Here is an 18,105-nt window from a genome sequence, read left to right as displayed (position 1 = left end):
ATGCGAGTCCAGTGTTTAACCACTGCGCCACCTCGCTCGGTGACGAAGTCGTACAGTCTGCGTTCTTTATTACTCGCATGTCACTCACCTTGCCACGTATCCAACGCCAGAGTTTAAGGTGACGTGCCCTCTGTGTCGGTACACCAGTTATTGTATGCACATTATCTAGCCTCCCCATGTTTAACCAGTACCTCGCAGCTCTGTATTTGATAGTACTATCTATCTGGCATATTCAGAGCACCGCACAGTGCATTCATGAGGTGGTGCCGAAGGCTCCTGCTATCCTAAGTAGGACACCCCTGCTCTCATCTGACTGAAGCTTTTTTGGTGACCAGGATCAGTCTGTGTGCCCACTTACTAGCTGAGAATATGAGTAGTGATTCGAAAAGCGCACAGTGGTATGATCGTATGGCTGCTAGAGGAAGTCTGCACCATTTGGAATGTAGTCTCACCAGTTTAGGTAGTTGCCAACGGCCTTGCCGCAGTGGTAACACCGGTTGCCGTCATATCACCGAAGTTAAGCGCTGTCGGGCTGGGCTAGTACTTAGATGGATGTCCATCCGGTCTACCGAGCGCTGTTGGCAAGCGGGGTGCACTCAGTCCTTGTGAGGCAAATTGCGGAGCTACTTGATTGAGAAGTATCGGCTCCGGTGTCGGAAACTGACATACGGCTGGGAGAGCGGTGTGCTGACCACATGCCCCTCCATACCAGTATCCAGTGAAGCCTATGGGATAAGGATGACACGGCGGTCGGTCGGTACCGTTGGTCCTTCATGGCCTGCTTGGAAGGAGTTTTTTTTTTCTTTTTAGTTGATTTAGTTACCAATATGTGCCATTTGCCTGACTGTTAGGTTCACCTGGTGTGACTGAGACGATGGAAGAAAACAGCCACAGCTTATTAAAAGAAATGCGCCCTCTCAACTGTGTCTGGAAAGGGCGTAGCAGCGTTTTCGATAAACAGAGAGCCAGACGGCCTTTATTTATTAACACGTCCTCTCATCAAAAACGTCTGTTGATGCTACAGACCGTCGGCGCGTGCAAAAAAGCAAAAATAAAAAAAGTAAATAAAAATGGAACGCCAAAGAGCGACGCTGAATAATGGTTTCAAAAGACTGGACAGCAAAAGGAAATTGAGAAAGTGGGCTGCGCTGCAAATGGCAGGTGTCCCTCCGGGGGCAGAACCGCCACAGCCGCGGACGGAATTAAATAAAACAGAACTACACGAATGCTTTTTTCCTTCTCTTCCCGCCCCCGCGAGCTCCGGCGGCGCGCATTCTCGCAGCCGGTGATTAATAGCCCACCAGCCGATACCCGCGGCGGAGGCGCCGGCAGCCAGGGGGGCCGTGCGGTGCGAGTATCGATTGGCGGCGCGCGCTGAATAAATGCGACCCCGCGGCGAAAAGGGGCGGCCTGTCAGCGGAGGTCTTGAGCGCTGCTGATGCGTCGCCTATCCCGCCGCCCATATGCCCCGCCCACCCGCACCGGCGCCACTCGCCGAATTCGTACGGCTTCGCCCGCCGGCGGTGGCTGCGGCAGCGCGTTAACAAATGGCGGTATTCAGGCCGGCGCCTATTCGGCCATCTGTCAGCGGTCTGGGGCGCCTCGCGGCCCGAGGACAACGTCCTCGCCTCCGCCTCCGGGCCTCCTCCGCCTCCGCCGCCTCCACGCGCCCTCCCGCTGATAACGCCCGCAGTCGGCGGGGTCCGTGGCTCATCTGACGCCGATACTCGCCGTAATGGCGGGACTCGTTACGATAAATGCCCCTGCAGATAGCAGTCGGCGGTGTTCGGGCTGGCCCTCCCTGCACGCAGCTGACGACGGTGTGCGGGCGTTCGTTCGCAGGACCGGCTCTCCTCTAGTTTCACACCTCCACAAGCACTCCATCAAACCTGTCTCTTACTACATGATAGCGTCGTTCGTCATGGCGCACACTCCCTCTGTCTAAACCCATTTCACACGAGCGACTTTCTTGTCTCGATAGACTGTAGGTGTTCTGCAGCACCCTTGCCGTGCTGTTCCTTGTTATGATGCGAGTCGGTAACTATTGTATCCCGAGGAACCAAGTGTTACGTCCTCGCTGCTTATGATACAGGTAGGGATGGTGGCCAAAGGGATGTGCTTCCTTAGGAATTTGGACAGACAAGCTAAAGGTAAGTTATGTAAATGGAAGATGGTGGTACGGTAGGGAGAAAGGAAAGAAAAGGGAAAGATCTAATGATATCAGCTGCATCGGAACATTATGTGCAGTCAGTGGCGACGAGTGAAAATGTGTACGCTGGCAGGGGTGGCCGACCGGTTCTAGGCACTACAGTCTGGAACCGCGTGACCGCCACGGTCGCAGGTTCGAATCCTGCCTCGGGCATCGATGTGTGTGATGTCCTTAGGTTACTTAGGTTTAATTAGTTCTAAGTTCTAGGCGACTGATGACCTCAGAAGTTAAGTCCCACAGTGCTCAGAGCCATTTGCACCATTTGAAAATGTGTGCTGATTCAGAAATTGAACCCGAGTTCTTCCGCTTACTAGCAGCTGCGTCAACCACCGCGCCAGCCAGACGCGGTGTGTGTGTCGCAACTGAATGGACAATCTCGGCCCAGCTCTCGACCGACCCACATTTCGCACCTAGCGCCAACTATCCGCATTGCACGTGCTAGTCCTCCATGTTCGCTACCTTGAGATACCCGCAGGAGGTAGGACGTGATTGTCCATCCGAACTGAAGATGGTGAATTGATTGCCCATCGAGGCGAATCAGTTATGTCAATACGTGGTGTCTGTTCTTCCGGATATGTCCAAAAGAAGAGACATCACGCGGGGTCCGAAGCTGTGATACATATTACGCAAATTGAAAGTGGACGGGAGAGAGAGGAAAGGGAAGGAAGGAACTCATGATATCAGCTGCATCGGAACTTTATGAGGAAGCGGTGGCGACAAGTGAAAATGTGGGCCACATCACGACTCCAACCCGGGATCTTCTGCGTACTAGACAGCTCTGTTATCCACTGCGGTATCCGGACAATGTGTTTATCGGAAATGCGTGGACCATCTCGATGCTCACCCTAGCTGATTTTCACTCTCACCTAGTGCCACCTCTCCAGAGCCTCCGTCCATGACTTTCAGGATTGCTAATCTTATACACTAGTGGCCATTAAAATTGCTACACCAAGAAGAAATGCAGATGATAACCGGGTATTCATTGGACAAATATACTACACTAGAAGTGACATGTGATTACATTTTCACGCAATTTGGGTGCATAGATCCTGAGAAATCAGTACCCAGAACAACCACCTCTGGCCGTAATAACGGCCTTGATACGCCTGGGCATTGAGTCAAACAGAGCTTGGATGGCGTGTACAGGTACAGCTGCCCATGCAGTTTCAACACGATACCATAGTTCATCAAGAGTAGTGACTGGCGTATTGTGACGAGCCAGTTGCTCGGTCACCATTGACCAAACGTTTTCCATTGGTGAGAGATCTGGAGAATGTGCTGGCCAGGTCAGCAGTCGAACAATTTCTGTATCCAGAAAGGCCCGTACAGTACCTGCAACATGCGGTCGTGCATTATCCTGATGAAATGTAGGGTTTCGCAGGGATCGAATGAAGGGTAGAGCCACGGGTCATAACACATCTGAAATGTAACGTCCACTGTTCAAAGTGCCGTCAATGCGAACGAGAGGTGACCGAGACGTGTATCCAGTAGCACTCCATACCATCACGCCGGGTGATACGCCAGTATGGCAATGACGAATACACGCCGTGATGTCCCCAAACACGGATGCGACCATCATGATGCTGTAAACAGAACCTGGATTCATCCGAAAAAATGACGTTTTGCCATTCGCGCACCCAGATTCGTCGTTGAGTACACCATCGCAGGCGCTCCTGTCTGTGGTGCAGCGTCAAGGGTAACCGCAGCCATGGTCTCCGAGCTGATAGTCCATGCTGCTGCAAACGTCGTCGAACTGTTCATGCAGATGGTTGTTGTCTTGCAAACGTCCCCATCTGTTGACTCTGGGATCGAGACGTGGCTGCACGATCGTTACAGCCATGCGGATAAGATGCCTGTCATCTGGACTGTTAGTGATACGAGACTATTGAGATCCAGCACGGCTTTCCCTATTATTTCCCTATTACCCTCCTGAACCGACCGATTTCATATTCTGCTAACAGTCATTGGATCTCGACCAACGCGAGCAGCAATGTCGCGATAGGCTACAACCCGACCTTTATCAAAGTCGGAAACGTGATGGAAAGCATTTCTCCTCCTTACACGAGGCATCACAACAACGTTTCACCAGGCAACGCTGGTCAACTGCTGTTTGTGTATGAGAAATCGGTTGGAAACTTTCCTCATGTCAGCACGTTGTAGGTGTCACCACCGGCGCCAACTTTGTGTGAATGCTCTGAAAAGCTAATCATTTGCCTATCACAGCATTTTCTTCCTGTCGGTTAAATTTCGCGTCTGTAGCACGTCATCTTCGTGGTGTAGAAATTTTAATGGCCAGTAGTTTATTTCCACTGGAGTTCGAAGGCAACTGTACATGTGCACTAAAGGTTGTAGGTAAATTTCTCATCGAAGCGAATCAATTACATGAATGCGTAGTGTCTGTTCTTTCCGTTCATGTAAATGATTGGTTGACACACGTTTGCTTTAAATAAATATACTGTACTCAACTTGTGGGTGAAGAAGTGCTGCAATGTTGACAACTCGGAGCAGACGTAGCTGGCTGTAAGCAGAGGCCCGACACGGTCGCGCGTTTCAATACGCTGAACGTCTGCTGGTAGAGCTAGCTTTCAGCAGCTCGGTGTAATATTCGGCACCAATAGGAGACTGTTGCCCAGGTGCCCACCGCTTATAATAGCATCCTGGCGGTCCTCACTGGTCGGTGGCCTGGAGGTTCTATGCTGGCGACGATGTTCACAGCGCTGCTCACGTCCCCAGCAGGAAACTTCGAAGCGCCTACTCCGGCAGTATTGATGGGCTACGATACTTCATACCTGACCAAGTCCCGCCTGTCACAAGTGGTCGTATTCGTCTACACGTCAGCACCAGATATGCGTGTGTTGCGACAGCTGTCTGCCGAGCATTTTGGCACGTGAAGGATGAAAGTAAGCTTGTGAGAGGCAATCCTTGAAGTCTGGTAACAATGTAGGATGAAACAAAGAAAATAGAATTAATCAGTCTGCGGTGGAGTGTATTTTTCGCAGGGAACTGCTCTACCAACTGAGCTATACAAGAACGACTCACGTCCCTTCTCACACCCTTACTTCTGTAAGTACCTCCTCTTCTATATTCCAAACTCAACAAGGTTCTATGTAACACACAGATAGGAGATGAAGTAGTTGCAGAGGTAAAGCCGTGAGGACGGGTAGTGCTTGGGTAGATCAGTTGGTAGAGCACTTACCCACGAAAGGCAAGGCTCATGTGTTCGAGCCCTGGTAGGGCACACAGTTTCAGTTTGCCAGCAAGTCTCAGTATCAACAAAGTTTTAATAGACAAAGCAAAATCCATAGCTGATGGTTTCTACAAAGGTCGTATCGTAAAGTCTTCACACCACTGAGAAGTGAAAACAGGAAGAACGTAGATCCAGGAACCATCTGTGTAACAACTGTAAGTTGTCGTAGCTGTGTTTAGAAAGTACCAGAGCCACAAGCGCTAATACATTTCATGCCCAAATCAGTAACCGTATTGAAAGCCGTCGAAAGCCGGACATAAGTTCCGCCGAAAATTTTGCGAAAGAACTAACTGTGTTCAGAAACGACAGACTGAACACAGTTGCTGGTGGCGTGTTTTTGCTTTTAGAAGTAGTTTATCTTGTAGCGAAACTGAAGTAGATAGTTCCGGTGCGTTAGTATCGGTAGAGGTCATTCCTGTCAACCAGAATAAAATAATAATAGGAGCCTTTTACCTACCTCCAAACTCATATGATACAATTGCTGAAAGGTTCAAAGAAAACTTGAGTCTAATTTGAAACATGTATGCGATTCATACAATTATAGTCGGTGGTAACTTCAATTTACCCTCGATATGTTTTGGAAAATACGTGTTTAAATCCGGAGGAACTGATTAAACATCGTCCGAAATTGTACTAGACACATTGTCTGGAAATTACTTCGAGCAGTTAGTTCATGAGCGCACTTGAATAGTAAACGGTTGTGAAAACACACTCGACCTCTTAGTAACAAATAATTCTGAGCTGATAACGAGTATCAAATCAGATACAGAGATTAGTGAACATAGGATTGTCGTAGCGATAGTGAATAGCGTAACTACCAAATCCGCATAACATAAACGAAAAATGAATCTTTTCATTAAAAAAAAAAAAAACGATAAAATTTCGCTGTACGCCTTCCTGAGAAACAATATCTAATCCTTCCAAATTAATAAAGTACCGGTAAGTGTAGACCAGATGTGGCTTGAATTCAAAGAAATAGCATCAACAGCAGTTGAGAGATTTATACCAAATAACGACGGAGCTGATCCCCCTTGCTACACAAAATGGGTCTGGGCACTGTTGCGGAAACAACGGAAAAAGCATGCCAAATTTAAACGAACGCATGATTGTCGATCTTTTACGGAAGCTCGAAATTTAGCGCAGACTATAGTGCGAGGTGCTTATAACAGTTTTCATTACGAAAGTTTGTCTCGAAACTTGGCAGAAAAATGGTTCAAATGGCTCTGAGCACTATGGGACTCAACTGCTGAGGTCATTAGTCCCCTATAACTTAGAACTAGGTAAACCTAACTAACCTAAGGACATCACAAACATCCATGCCCGAGGCAGGATTCGAACCTGCGACCGTAGCGGTCTTGCGGTTCCAGACTGCAGCGCCTTTAACCGCACGGCCACTTCGGCCGGCTTGCCAGAAAACCCAAAGAGATTCTTGCCGTATATGAAGTATGCTAACGGTAAGACACAGTCAATACCTTCTTTGCGCTATGGCAACGAAAATACTATCGATGACAGTGCTGTTAAAACATAGTTACTAAACACAGCCTTCCGAAATTCCTTCACCAAAGAAGACGAAGTAAATATTCCAGAATTCGAATCAAGAACAACTGACAACATGACTAACTTAGAAGTAGATATCCTCGGGTAGTGAAGCAACTTAAATCACTTAAGAAAAGCAAGTCATCCGGTCCAGACCGTATACCAGTTAGGTTCCTTTTAGAGTACGCTGATGCAATAGCTTCATACAACAATCATATACTTGTACAACCGCTCGCTCAACGAAAGATCCGTACCCAAAGACTGGAAAGTTGTACTGCTTCGTTTAAATTTCAGTAGGAGTAATCCCCTAAATTACAGGCCCATATCGTTAACGTCGATATGCAGCAAGATTTTGGAACATATAGTGTGTTCGAACATTATGAATTACCTCTAGGAGAATGATCCATTGACACAGTCAAGACAGATTTAGAAAACATCGTTCTTGTGAAACACAACTAGTTATTTACTCACACGAAGTGTTGAGTGCAATTGCCTGGAGCTGCCATTAAACTGGTTGGAGTTTGTCAGCTACTCGACTGTTGAAGGAATCAGTCATATTCGGGGAACTGTTGGGTTCCCATATTGTGCACTATATGGTGAGGCCTCTTGTGACGGGCAGTAATTTTGTTCACAACCTTGTGTGAACACTACTGCTGGTTGCGTTTGGGCCTGCTTTGGACTTGTGTAGTTTCTCCAGTCTGCTGCTGTGAGCCAAAGGTGCTCGTTGGTGTTCCGATACTTGGATTTGTATGGCCAATTTTCAGAAGACATGTTTGTGATTTATGGCGAAAGTGTATTAAATTTCAAATTTGTTGTCTACTCCCCACATTACTGGCTTGCTGTATGCGCAATACAGACCTTCTGTCGTACATTTATTATGTTACCTGCCCTGCTTTTTGCGTCATGCTTCTCAGACTCTTTGTCTTGTATTTCATTAAAGTAGCGCTCAATCTAGTTACTGTATTATCTAGTATTTTATGGTAATAGTGTTATTCACTGATCTCCAGCCTTTAAGTCACTGATGGTTTGGAATTCATTAGAATAGTGTTTAGCACTTAATGCTTGCCTAGTTGGTTTAATTCGCCGAGTTACTGCATCTTATTATAACACTGTTTAACGCCTTCAGTGTATATCAAACTTATTTTATGAATTGGTTTTGTATTTAATTAGAATGGTGTTTAATTCTGCGGATATGTATGTGTTACAGGAGAGATTAGCCATCATTTAATGCATTATTTACCAGGGACCTAATTGTATGCTTTACTTGATCAGATGACGAGTGACATTACCAACCTATTTTGTAATAAACCTCGGGAAAATTTACCTGTTTTGGTTAGGTAATTGGTCAGCTTATTACATTAAGTTCGTATTAACTCGTCATTTCCTATTTTCCGAACTATCCACCTATATGATAATCATCTTTCCATTTGTTTATCAAAGGGTTGCTGCTCACCGGGTTTAGTTGGTTCCGTCGGCTGTTGCCGCTGTTTATTTTCCTCTAACCTCTGAAATTCGGGGCTTGGCTTGCATTGGTATTTAATACATGAAATGCAGATATAATGCAACCGATGTCTTCTACATCCCGTTTGAATGAACCTAAGTGACATCATCTAGAGGCTGCCTTTACTGTAAGTTTAATCTGATGTTTTGCTCCGCCATTGCGCTGTAAAACCTCTCTGTTTTTAAACTTAAGATCCTACAAAGTGATTACTATTTCCTGTGCACCCTGAAGCTCGTTCATCAATTGTAAAGTTGTTACATAGCCGCCGGCCGTTAATTCTGTTTGCCCGTATTTGTTGCACATGCTGTTAAGATTCCTTGTGGTGTAATTCTGTCCTCTTAAGTTTGGCGGTATCATCGGTAAACTAGTCTTTATGGACAAGGCATCATGCACCTTAATGAAAATTGTATGTGATATTGTATTAGTGGAAATGACCTCGCTGCGGTAGATATTTATCACTGGACCTTAAGCCGTTCAAGCATTTGCTAAAAACAATTTTTTGATTGTTCTTGACCTGTAACTCTTTTTTAACCGCTTGTATTGCAGCTACTTAAAACTTTAAATTATTTTGTCTTCATCATTAAAGGCTCTTATTGTTGGGCCTTAAGCCGTTTGTGGAGTTGCTAAGTTTCAGATAATGTTCCAGAATTATCCGTTAATGAGCAATGCCCTAGGGCGCTTAATAATTTGGTGGCAACTGGTTAGTAACTGGGTTATTTTGATAATGTCACTTTAGTCCTAATTCGTGAAGTTATCTTTGTTATTATTATTACTATTATTATTATTATTATTATTATTATTATTACTATCTTACTTTCATGCATTTCAAGGGCTGTATTTAACCGCTCTTTTTCTCTACCTGTAAACAGTTTAATTATGTTTTCTGTTATAGTACACTTCTTTTTGTGATCTATGATCCCAGTACCTTTCCACACTCCAACCAACTCGCAAAGGCATCAAGAACTGTACGCTCGGCACGGTAAGTAATAATAGACCTCACTGCTCCACTCGTGACGTGCTTAGCAGCTGATTTACATTCAAGCACTTGTTAAGCACCCACAACGAGTATTCAGTTTTTATCATAATGTTGCCTGTGTAAAACAGGCTTAACTCTGCCAGCTGTCGACACAAAAGAATGAATACCTACATGCAGTGCAGTATCACTCAGAGGGCACAAGTACAGGTCTGATTAAAAAACGTAAGACGAGTAAATAGTAATACAAAACCAACATCATTTCACAACACTCTTTCACATTATAATATCTCGTATTTTTGTTTTCTGTAAAATCGCCGAAGTAAATACCAGTCAGCGCCTGGTGAAATGCTAGTTGTCTGTGTGCTTATACGAGACAGTGTATCTGTTGGGCCATTCGTCTGAAGCGGTTGTGGACTGAATATTCCGGTTGAACGGGTTGAGGGTGGCAACACCTGTACTTATGATACGAGCTTCAGAAGTTTCTTCCACGTTGTAGTCACAGGATGAGATGGTTACAGCATCTGTGACCATTCAGCTGAGCTTTCGACATGCCCCTGTGGGTGCCAGAATGATTCGCATCTTTGGACAGACCAATAGGTCACTTACTATGGGCACATATACATTTAACAGAAGGTGTCGCATAATTGATATCTAACAGGATAAGAGTGTCACCAGCAAAGAAGTGACATTGATATTGCACTCCACAAAAGAGAAAGAGAGAGAAAAAAAAAGAACAGCGTGGTCACCTAACAGTGAAATGAAGAAATAGTCCACACTAATTTTTATTGTAAAGTCCCCTGATAACATATACATGAATAACAAAATTATAAAAGGGCCTACTGAATCTCAACAAGTGCTGACTACATGAAAACTGACAATTACTGATAGGACTAATCGAACACCTGAATGTGGAATCAAAGACTGGATAGTTTAGATGAGTGGGGAAAACAAAAATCTACGAATGGTTTGTGGGAAAACAAATCCGCCGTGGACAGACAGTCCAATAAATATCAAATCTTGCTCACCTAGCCTACAGTTTCTCACCATATCCTGCACTCAGTAGCAAGCATTGTGATCTGCTGCCCTCTCCAGGCCCAGCCTTTCTCCTCACTCCATGTTCACGCAATACCCATGCTCTAATGAAAAGACTCTGAGAAAGCTGTCCAATTTTTATGTTAGCAAGACAACTATCTACCCTTCTAACAAAAGTTTTATCAAGTTAACCCACCGTTTCAGTTGCGTCTATGCAGTTCTGAAGAACTTCTGAGCTGCACTCCAGCTCTTCAGCTAAGTTTTCTACTCTGGCCAGTGTACTGGTCTCCACGTCCTGATTTATCAGAGTCTGATGTCCTGACTTCGCTTTTCTGATATTCGTTTATATTAAACAACGAGAGCCCTCTTACAACTTTTAGGACAAAAATTTTTTCGCCCCGTATAAGTGTAGTAGGATTACGTTTAAGGGTTAGTCAGGAAGAATCAATACGCAAGGAAATGGGATACGGAAATATTAAGGAATGAAGAGATACGTTTGAAGTTCTCTAAGGCTATAATACTGCGATAAAAAAATGGCTCTGAGCACTATGGGACTTAACATCTCTGGTCATCAGACCCCTAGAACTGAGAACTACTTAAACCTAACTAATCTAAGGACATCACACACATCCATGCCCGAGGCAGGACTCGAACCTGCGACCGTAGCGGTTCCTAGAACCGCACGGCCACACCGGCCGGCTGCGATAAAGAATAGCTCATTAGGCAGTTCAGTTGAAGGAGAATGGACATTTCTAAAAAGGGGTTCACGTAAGTTGGAAAGAAAAAAGCGTAGGTACAAAGAAGGTAGCTGCGAAGAAATCATGGGTAACCAAAGAAATACTCCAGCTGATCGATGAAAGAAGGACGTGCAAAAATATATCGGGAAATTCAGAAATCCAGAAGTGAAATTGCATTAGGAGTGAAATAAATACGAAGTGGAGGTAAGTTGCGCACATGGCTGCAAGAAAAGCGTGAAGAAATCGAAAAGAAATGATTGTCGGAAGAACTGACTCAGAATATATAAAAGTCAAAACAAGCTTCTGTGAAATGAAAAGCAAGGCTGTTGACATTAAGACAGCAATGAGAATTCCACTGTAAAAAGCAGAAGAGAGAGTGGATAGATGGAAAGAGTACATTGAAGCCTTTATGGGGGGGGGGGGGAGGCGGGGGGGGGGGGAGACTAGTCTGATTTGATAGAAGAAGAAACAGGAGTCGACATAGAAGAGGTAGGAGATCCAGTATTAGAATCACAATTTAAGAAGCTATGGCAGACTGAGAGCCGTTGCATGCTTTAGTCATAAATATATGTCTGGGTATGATAAATGTCGTTATTTTTACACAAAGAGATCATCTCAACAGCTTTCAACTCGTGAGCTGCACCCTTAATTTTTATACATGAATTAGTGAATTTACTCATGGCACTTTTGTTGCCTATGCTTGTGGTCACTTGCAGAACTCAAATAAATAATCAAATTAATTAATTTAATAACATTTGACGTTATACTGCTGGTGTGCCCATGTACTACCAAAGTAAAATAAAACGGTGAATAGTTGAGGAACTGGGGTAGCGTGAATGAAAACAGTAGCGTATTTAAGTTTACAAAATAATGAGAAGTTTTATTAATTCTTTTGTAACCACAACTAGCTGATAAATCTTACACAAAAATGACAAACACAAATCAGAAAAGGAATGGTGTTTTATTGGCGAAGCGTACTTTGGGATGGAAGCTGTACAGATTCTCCCCTGAATTAATCCATTTTGCAACGCAGTCTGACTGTTTACATGAATCCACTGTGAGACCCAACTCTATTCAAAAGGAATAAACTACGACCAAGTGTACCACAAACAATGATTCACCTGAGAACAGTGAGCTGTGACTTTCATTTAACAACCCTACGCCGGTGCAGCTATACTTTACCGTTTCGCCGTGATTCAGGCGGTAGCAGACAATGGCCCGCTGTGGGTGAGGAGCTGTGCACTGCGGCAGATACATGTTCTGACGCGTCCACGAAAAATGCGCAAACTACGCGGCCTAGCATTCTGATTATCAGAACGCGGGAAACTTCCCTATCAGATCCCTGAAATCGAGGCAGATTTCAGTGTGAGAAGCACGCATTCACTGATCTGGCCAACTCATTTTCACTCATAGGCACGAAGGAGCATGTTGGAATTGTCTAACGTCAGACGGCCAACTCAGGACGAATAAGTTTACCCTTGTGACACACTCTTAGCCCACCATAAGATACAGACCGCAAGTCTCACCCACTAGGGAAAGACCTGAAGTTCTCCCTCATGGGAGGACCAGAAAATGAAGAAGGCAGAGAATAACAACCGATTTCCACCAAGCCTCGGTCTGTGATCAAAATTAGCAAAAAACGAAACCGCCCCGCATTGCACAAACTAATCGAAATATCTTCTACTCATGGAATCTCTGCTCTTGATTGTTCTTTTGGCCTCATAGCCAATCCAGACACAGCAGCGGGGTTCCCGCACTAGGTGGGGGGGGGGGGGGTCAGAGGAGGCAGAGAGGAGTAAATCAGCGACTCAAAATCTCTCTTGTCCCGAAAAAGAAGATTTTAGACTAGGTAGGCGTCATTCTATGGTAACCCTGGCCATGTTTCGGCCAAACAGTCCCTCATTTACAGGGAGATCTAATCTTTCTGGGCCGAACACTTCCAATTTCTGAAAGAAACTTGTTAAGCTTTCCAGAAAGTCCTGCCTGTGAAATATGTTTTTGCTGCTCGCTAAAATAACCTGGAGAGTTACTAGCGTCCGGGGATTCCGGTCTTGCCTCCCCTAAAGATGTGCACCATCTGGTCTGTCAACATCGTCCCAGTTTCTGGCATGAGACTGCACGGAATTTTATGACCTTCCCACCGTTTGCACAAAGTCTCAGTTTACAACATTCTCTCTTTAATGGTTTTCTCCGCCCACTTTCAGTCAGCCTTTGTAATGGACTGTCGAGTGAACCAGCGTCCTCCTGTCTGTCCATAAGCAGAAGGAGAAGAGTTCTTTGGCCAGAAGTCATTCTGGAGGTATGATCCACTGAACGCTCCCGGAATCACTCACACATCCAGGTCAATGGAATCAGTATTTATGGACCTCAATTCATCTCTCTCCCTGCTTTCTTTCACCTCCACTGTGGGCCCTCTGGTACAAGTTCTCTACAAGTTACATATGCAGTATATTCGGCCCACAATTTCCTCATGTAATGCTGGTGAACATTGAGATCATGACCCAAAATATGAAGTTTATCTGATTGAAAACGTTGCTGAAGTGAGATAGTGGTGTGTCACCTCTCAGGACTTAAGATGAAATAAGGCAGTAGGAATAGGTAACATTTCACCAGAATTTGTAAAATCGTAAGAGGATGTGGCTACAAAACAATTATTCACATTGGTATGTAGAATTTATGAGGCTGGTGATATACATCAGACATCCAGAAAAACATCATCGACACAATTCCGTAGACAGCGAGATCCGGCAAGTGCGACAATTATTGTTCAATCAGCTTAAGAGCTTATGCATCCAAATTGCTGACAAGAATTATACATAGAAGAATGGGAAAAAAACTGAGATCCTGTTACAGGACAACCAGTTTGGCTTTAGGTAAGGTAAAGTGAGACAGTCCTGATGTTGTGGTTGATAATGGAAGCAAGACAAGAAAAATCGAGACATGTTCATAGGATTTGTCGATATGGAAAAAGCGCTCGGCAGCGTCAAATGCTGCAAAGTGTTTGAAATTCTGCTAAAAATGTGGGTAAGTTATAGGGAAGGACGAGTACTATATGAAGGGCTTATTTCAATACTGGTACAAGTCAATTTTTGTTCATTCTGAAATACAGAGTCCTAAAGTTAAAGGAGCGCTGAAAAATCTGCAGTTGATATACCAGAAATATTCCAGTATATATACTTGAATATTTCTGGTATCTCAACTGCAGATTTTTCAACTCTCATTTAACTTTAGAACTCTGTACCTCAGAATGAACAAAAATGGACTTGTACCATTATTGAATTAAGCCCTTCATATAGCATGTACAAGAACCAGGAGGGAAGAATAAAGGCCGCTTCTCACACATCAGGGGCATGACTGTGCATACAGTAAAGAGGACAATAAGAAATTTATTTCCATCCCCTTTTTAGACAATATGTCCTATTGGATCAAACGCTTCTTGGTGAACAAATGTAAATCTGAGGCAACTAATGCCAACGGCCTTGCCGCAGTGGTAACATCGGTTCCCGTCAGATCACCGAAGTTAAGCGCTATCGGGTTCGGCTAGCACTTGGATGGGTGACTATCCGGTCTGTTGGACTCTGTTGGCAAGCGGGGTGCACTCAGTCCTTGTGAGGCAAACTGAGGAGCTATCTGACCGAGAAGTAGCGGATCGGGTCTCGTAAACTAACATAAGGACGGGAGAGCGGTGTGCTGACCACATGCCCCTCCATATCCGCATCCAGTGACGCCTGTGGGCTGAGGATGACACGGCCGCCGGTCGGTACCGTTGGGCCTTCCACGGCCTGTTCGGACGAGTTTAAGGCAACTAATAATAAAGACACATGTCGTGAACGCTATCAAAAATGATGAGGCTCTGTTCTCAGATTCAGGCATTTATAAAATGATCTGCAGCAGTTGTCCCAGTTACTACACTCCTGGAAATTGAAATAAGAACACCGTGAATTCATTGTCCCAGGAAGGGGAAACTTTATTGACACATTCCTGGGGTCAGATACATCACATGATCACACTGACAGAACCACAGGCACATAGACACAGGCAACAGAGCATGCACAATGTCGGCACTAGTACAGTGTATATCCACCTTTCGCAGCAATGCAGGCTGCTATTCTCCCATGGAGACGATCGTAGAGATGCTGGATGTAGTCCTGTGGAACGGCTTGCCATGCCATTTCCACCTGGCGCCTCAGTTGGACCAGCGTTCGTGCTGGACATGCAGACCGCGTGAGACGACGCTTCATCCAGTCCCAAACATGCTCAATGGGGGACAGATCCGGAGATCTTGCTGGCCAGGGTAGTTGACTTACACCTTCTAGAGCACGTTGGGTGGCACGGGATAATGCGGACGTGCATTGTCCTGTTGGAACAGCAAGTTCCCTTGCCGGTCTAGGAATGGTAGAACGATGGGTTCGATGACGGTTTGGATGTACCGTGCACTATTCAGTGTCCCCTCGACGATCACCAGTGGTGTACGGCCAGTGTAGGAGATCGCTCCCCACACCATGATGCCGGGTGTTGCCCCTGTGTGCCTCGGTCGTATGCAGTCCTGATTGTGGCGCTCACCTGAACGGCGCCAAACACGCATACGACCATCATTGGCACCAAGGCAGAAGCGACTCTCATCGCTGAAGACGACACGTCTCCATTCGTCCCTCCATTCACGCCTGTCGCGACACCACTGGAGGCGGGCTGCACGATGTTGGGGCGTGAGCGGAAGACGGCCTAACGGTCTGCGGGACCGTAGCCCACCTTCATGGATACGGTTGCGAATGGTCCTCGCCGATACCCCAGGAGCAACAGTGTTCCTAATTTGCTGGGAAGTGGCGGTGCGGTCCCCTACGACACTGCGTAGGATCCTACGGTCTTGGCGTGCATCCGTGCGTCGCTGCGGTCCGGTCCCAGGTCGACGGGCACGTGCACCTTCCGCCGACCACTGGCGACAACATCGATGTACTGTGGAGACCTCACGCCCCACGTGTTGAGCAATTCGGCGGTACGTCCACCCGGCCTCCCGCATGCCCACTATACGCCCTCGCTCAAAGTCCGTCAACTGCACATACGGTTCACGTCCACGCTGTCGCGGCATGCTACCAGTGTCAAAGACTGCGATGGAGCTCCGTATGCCACGGCAAACTGGCTGACACTGACGGCGGCGGTGCACAAATGCTGCGCAGCTAGCGCCATTCGACGGCCAACACCGCGGTTCCTGGTGTGTCCGCTGTGCCGTGCGTGTGATCATTGCTTGTACAGCCCTCTCGCAGTGTCCGGAGCAAGTATGGTGGGTCTGACACACCGGTGTCAATGTGTTCTTTTTTCCATTTCCAGGAGTGTATATTGGACAAAACGGCAGAGCAACCAATGTAAGATATAAAGAACCTCTACCGGGTAGAAAAGCTAGTAATGTACACAGTTCCACCTTAGCATAACATTTATTTATTGCTGGTCAAACTTTGAAGGATTTAGAGGATGTCGTGATCCTAGCCAAAGAAGTAAAATGGCGTAGATTATATTTCCGGGAAGAGCTCAAAATTTTGAAACATTTAGAGAAAAACAATGGTTAAATTTCGAATGGTTAGTATCAACTTGGACGTAGACATTTCCTTGGGACAATTCTGGTCGAGTAGCCATGTTTACCACACATATTGCGAACAGTATGCTATGTTTACCTGAACCTGCTGGCTCCTTATGTGCCATACGGCTTTAGTGTCACACTTTTATACCCCTCGGCTCTCCCTCTTTCAACTTTTTAATTAATATGTTAATTATAGTAATGAATATGTAATTGTGAAACGGCACACGCTCCTCATTGCAGCTATGCGCATACGGGGTGAGGGGAGGCACGAACTAGGAGAGGCGAGCTAACGCCAGGGCCTGTACTCTACTCCTGCCGGCGCATGTCACTAGCTGTGTAAGTGACATACTTACTCTCTGCGGGATTAGATTCCACATGTTATATTTATATTTCATATTTAGACGAATTTTCACTTAGCACTTTACACGTTGTGGGAGCCATCGTCAAATATATGGTATTTAAAAAAGAATTACGACAGATCTCTACAGTAAGGAGCTACTACTTTACACCATGTAATTTAAATGGCGATTAAGTGTGATTAAAACAATAATCTAGATCGCAATAACATTTTTTTTATTATTACCAGTTTCGGCTTAAGTTAAAGCCATCTTCAGACTTCTTGGGCCGCCTGCTGCTTATGCTGGAGACACCTCGGTTATTATCGCGAGACCACGGGAGTACTCTGACAATTAACTCCCTAGACAATGTCGTCTAAATTTATGGGTGATTAAGAGGATGATACGCACGTTCACTAGACCGAGTCAACGACTCTCACATCGAACATAGGTAATATATGATTCTACCTGAGAATGCTTTACTAACATTATTTGTAAGCGTTTCCCATGATTTGGCTAGTTGCAGTGATACAATGTTGACTTTTGCAGAGGTAAAGGCACCAGAGAGTCACCTCTTGACGTTTGCGGTTGATAATGGAAGCAAGACTAAAGAACAATCAAGACACGTTCATAGAATTGTCGACCTGGATAAAGCGCTCGACAATGTAAAATGGTGCAGGCAGTTCCAAATTCTGTGGAAGACAGAGGTAAGCTATTGGGAGAGACGGGTAATATACAACATCTGCGAGAGCCAAAGGGGAGTAATAAGAGTGGACGACCAAACACGAAGCGCTAGGATTGAAAAGGGTGTGAAACTGGGATGTGTCTTTCGCCCTTCTGTTCAATCTGAATATCGCAGAAGCAGTGATGGAAATAAGAGAAAGATTCAAGAGTGGAATTAAATTCAAAGTGAAAGGATATCAATGACAAGATTCGCTGATGGCACAGCTACTTTCGGTG

The 18,105-nt window shown here is 45.4% G+C and overlaps 1 pseudogene; it reads left to right on the top strand.

The window, feature by feature from the left end:
- The first annotated feature begins 466 nt into the window (after positions 1 to 466).
- On the top strand, positions 467 to 584 carry LOC126095924 (5S ribosomal RNA; annotated as a pseudogene).
- The last annotated feature ends 17,521 nt before the right edge of the window (positions 585 to 18,105 follow it).

The sequence above is a fragment of the Schistocerca cancellata genome, chromosome 8 (assembly GCF_023864275.1).
Source record: "Schistocerca cancellata isolate TAMUIC-IGC-003103 chromosome 8, iqSchCanc2.1, whole genome shotgun sequence".
NCBI classification, from domain to species: domain Eukaryota; kingdom Metazoa; phylum Arthropoda; class Insecta; order Orthoptera; family Acrididae; genus Schistocerca; species Schistocerca cancellata.
The sequence above is the reverse complement of the archived record's forward strand: the minus strand, read 5'-3'. Positions and strand labels throughout refer to the sequence as shown.